General features: G+C 60.8%; 1 non-coding gene across 1 annotated transcript; it reads left to right on the top strand.

Annotated features, from left to right (window-relative positions):
- The first annotated feature begins 3,854 nt into the window (after positions 1-3,854).
- LOC141164913 (5.8S ribosomal RNA) lies at positions 3,855-4,008 on the top strand. Its single transcript, XR_012250960.1, has one exon. It is a non-coding gene; the product is annotated as a 5.8S ribosomal RNA (ribosomal RNA).
- Positions 4,009-4,479: the final 471 nt, after the last annotated feature.

The raw sequence follows: 4,479 nt of genomic DNA, 5'->3' as shown, positions 1-4,479 counted from the left end.
CGCCTGTACCCGAGTCTCGCTTCCAGGAATCGTGGGCACGTATCTCCCGACGACAGGGGTTTGCAGCCTCCGTACTTGGGCAAGTCCCTCCACGCACCCCTGCTCTTCCTCCGATCGATCTGGCGCAGCGCTCCCAGATGGGGAGGTGGCGCCGCTCGCTCGGCTCGGGCTTTGGAACCCTCGTCGGCTTAAGGTGAGCGATCCCCTTCCTCCTCTACCCCCGGGCTTTCGACACCTATCTTTGGGCGCTCACGCCGGCCTCGCCTCAAGTCCGTGGAGGTGGCCGAGCCGTGGGGTGTGTGACCCGACCCAAGCGAAGGCAGCGGTCCGACGACCCGCACGTGCGAACGGCATGGTGCCCACCCACCAAGGCGTGGGGGCCCGTCGTCCAAATCGCTCCCTGTGTGGGGAAGCACAACTATCTCCGAGGGCGGCCCTTTTCTTCCAGATGCGTACACGGCCAGCGGAGGCCCGCGCCGCCCCTCGTGTCCGAAAGGGCGGCCTCCGCGGCGCTGGCGACAGCGGCGGTGGTGGGTGGCGTCTCCGCGCCACTGCCGAGCTTCGCGCTTTCCAGTCTTTTCCCTGATCCCTATGTCAGTGAGGAGGACGACAGAGGTGTGGAGGCAGGCGAAGGGGGTTCTCACCGTGCAAGGGCGCCTGTACCCGAGTCGCGCTTCCAGTACTCGTGGGCACGTATCTCCCGACGACAGGGGTTTGCAGCCTCCGTACTTGGGCAAGTCCCTCCACGCACCCCTGCTCTTCCTCCGATCGATCTGGCGCAGCGCTTCCGGGTGGGGAGGTGGCGCCGCTCGCTCAGCCCGGGCTTTGGAGCCCGCGACGGCTTAAGGTGAGCGGTCCCCTTCCTCCTCTACCCCCGGGCTTTTGACACCTATCTTTGGGCGCGCACGCCGCCCTCCCGTCCGCGTAGGTGGCTGAGCAGTGGGGAGTTTGAGCCGAACCCAGCGAAGGCAGCGGTCCGACGACCCGCAGGTGCTAACGGCGGGGCGCCCACCCACCAAGGCGTAGGGGCCCGTCGTCCGAATCGCTCCCTGTGCGGGGATGCACAACGATCTTCTCCGAGGGCGGCCCTTTTCTTCCAGATGTGTACCCGGCCAGCGGAGGCCCACGGCCCCAATCGTGTCCGACAGGGCGGCGGTGGCGATAGCGGCGGCGGTGGGTGGCGTCTCCGCGCCACTGCCGAGCTTCGCGATTTCCAGTCTTTTCCCGAGCCCCTACGTCAGTGGGGAGGACGACAGAGTTGTGGAGGCAGGCGAAGGGGGTTCTCACCGTGCGGTGTGCCCCAGCCCGACCGTCTCCTTTCCCCCTCGACCCTCGTCCTCCCAGGCGGCTCGGCAGGGAGAAGGAGAGAGAGAGCGAGAGAGGGAGAGTGGAAACCCCAGAGCCGAGGGGTTATATGGAGAACGGGAGAAGGAACGAGGGCCAAGAGGTAGGGAGTACCCGCAGGCCTCTCCTCTCCCGAACCTCGATGCGGTCCAGTCGTGATGGGGGGCTACCTGGTTGATCCTGCCAGTAGCATATGCTTGTCTCAAAGATTAAGCCATGCACGTGTAAGTACACACTTGACGGTACAGTGAAACTGCGAATGGCTCATTAAATCAGTTATGATTCCTTTGATCGCTCCAAACCGTTGACTCGGACAACTGTGGTAATTCTAGAGCTAATACGTGCAAACGAGCGCTGGCCGCCAGGGATGCGTGCATTTATCAGACCAAAACCAATCCGGGGTCCCGGGCGCGGCGTCTTGACGGCCTCCGCGGCCTCCCCCCTGCTGCGCTCTCACAGTAAGCTTTGCGACTCTGGATAACTTTGGGCCGATCGCATTTCCCCGTGACGGCGACGATCCATTCGGGTGTCTGCCCTATCAACTTTTGATGGTACTTTCTGTGCCTACCATGGTGACCACGGGTAACGGAGAATCAGGGTTCGATTCCGGAGAGCGAGCCTGAGAAACGGCTACCACATCCAAGGAAGGCAGCAGGCGCGCAAATTACCCACTCCCGACCCGGTGAGGTAGTGACGAAAAATAACAATACAGGACTCTTTCGAGGCTCTGTAATTGGAATGAGTACACTTTAAATCCTTTAACGAGGATCTATTGGAGGGCAAGTCTGGTGCCAGCAGCCGCGGTAATTCCAGCTCCAGTAGTGTACACTAAAGCTGCTGCAGTTAAAAAGCTCATAGTTGGATCTTGGGATCGAGCTGGGGTTCTTCCGCAAGGCGTGCTACCGCCAGTCCCAGCCCCTTTGCCTTGACTGAGTGTCCCGGGGGCCCGAAGCGTTTACTTTGAAAAAATTAGAGTGTTCAAAGCAGGCAGCCACGCCTGAATACTCCAGCTAGGAATAATGGAATAGGACTCCGGTTCTATTTTGTTGGTTGTCGGAACTGGGGCCATGATTAAGAGGGACGGCCGGGGGCATCCTTATTGCGCCGCTAGAGGTGAAATTCTTGGACCGGCACAAGACGAACCAAAGCGAAAGCATTTGCCAAGAATGTTTTCATTAATCAAGAATGAAAGTCGTAGGTTCGACCATAAATGATGCCAACTGGCGATCCGGCGGCGTCATTCCCATGACCTGCCGAGCAGCGTCCGGGAAACCAAAGTCTTTGGGTTCCGGGGGGAGTATGGTTGCAAAGCTGAAACTTAAAGGAATTGACGGAAGGGCACCACCAGGAGTGGAGCCTGCGGCTTAATTTGACTCAATACGGGAAACCTCACCCGGCCCGGACATGGAAAGGATTGACAGATTGAAAGCTCTTTCTCGATTCTGTGGGTGGTGGTGCATGGGTGTTCTTAGTTGGTGGAGCGATTTGTCTGGTTAATTCCGATAACGAACGAGACTCCGGCATGCTAACTAGCTACGCGACCCCCCGTGGTCCGCGTCCAGCTTCTTAGAGGGACAAGTGGCGCTCAGCCACGCGAGATCGAGCAATAACAGATCTGTGATGCCCTTAGATGTCCGGGGCTGCACGCGCGCTACACTGAACGGACCAGCGTGTGTCTACCCTTCACCGACAGGTGCGGGTAACCTGCTGAACCCCGCTCGTGATGGGGATCGGGGATTGCAATTCTTCCCCGTGAACGAGGAATTCCCAGTAAGTGCGGGTCATAAGCTCGCGTTGATTAAGTCCCTGCCCTTTGTACACACCGCCCGTCGCTACTACCGATTGGATGGTTTAGTGAGGTCCTTGGATTGGCCCTGCCGGGGTCCGCCAAGACCCTGGCGGAGAGGCGAGAAGACGATCGAACTTGACTATCTAGAGGAAGTAAAAGTCATAACAAGGTTTCTGTAGGTGAACCTGCAGAAGGATCATTAAGGCAGTGATGACCGAACCGAGGAGGCGCGGAGCTGGAAGCCGATTTCCCCGACTGCCTCCCCCTGCCCGAAGGGGGTGTGCGGCTGGGATACTTCCGCTCTGCCTGAGCTACCCGCACGCGGAGGGGCGGCGACGGTCCAGCGAGGGTTATCGCCGTGCGGACGACGACGACGGGAGGGTGTGTGGAGCCCCTCTTGCTCCTTCGTACCGACGGACGCCTGGCCTCTCGGAGGGATCCTGCCGTGTTCCCCCCGCCCAGGAAAAAACCCACATGAAAGGCCGTCCCGGGTACCGTTCGCCCGTGCGCCCCTATACCCCTCTCCCCGGGGTTGCGGGACCGGGGGGGTAGGTCGAGAAGTCTCGAGCCCTCCGTTGTTCCCCTCCCCGCCGGAGGGAGGGACGGCGGAGGCCGAGCACCTGGGGCAACAGGGCCAAGAAAAATCCCCGATGCACCCCCTCTGTTGCCGGCCGACGTACTGAAAAACCGGGCGCCCCAGAGCTCCCGGGCCCAGAAGCGTGACTCTTAACGGTGGATCACTCGGCTCGCGCGTCGATGAAGAACGCAGCTAGCTGCGAGAATTAGTGTGAATTGCAGGACACATTGATCATCGACACTTCGAACGCACCTTGCGGCCCCGGGTTTCTCCCGGGGCTATGCCTGTCTGAGGGTCGCCCCTCCGTCGATCGCCTCCGTGGCGCAGCTGGGGTCCCGTCGCAAGGGATTTTCAGAGGGAAGCCCGAGGCTTCGCACCCCGACGCCCTCTCTCTCTCTCCCTCTCCCTTACGTCCCCCCAAGGCTAGACCCACCCGCCCGGTTACCCTCCGCCCTGACCCGGAGCGTGCCGTGAGGCTGTCTGTGGAGACACAGGGCTGCCTCCGGAGCTTCCAGGGGTTGGGGGGTAGCCGCCTGGGGCGGCGTGGTAGGGCACGCTCGCAGACCAGACTAAAGACCTCAGATCAGACGTGGCGACCCGCTGAATTTAAGCATATTAATAAGCGGAGGAAAATAAACTAACCAGGATTCCCTCAGTAACGGCGAGTGAAGAGGGAAGAGCCCAGTGCTGAATCCCTGTCCGTCCGGCGGGCGTCGGGAAATGTGGCATACGGGAGACCGGACCACCTCGGCGTCGCTCGGGGGCCCGA

This window comes from Phyllobates terribilis, unplaced genomic scaffold (genome assembly GCF_046119375.1).
Source record: "Phyllobates terribilis strain yellow unplaced genomic scaffold, ASM4611937v1 Scaffold_10__3_contigs__length_209671492, whole genome shotgun sequence".
NCBI lineage: Eukaryota > Metazoa > Chordata > Amphibia > Anura > Dendrobatidae > Phyllobates > Phyllobates terribilis.
Note: the sequence above shows the minus strand (reverse complement) of the source record. Positions and strands in the feature narration are given on the sequence as shown.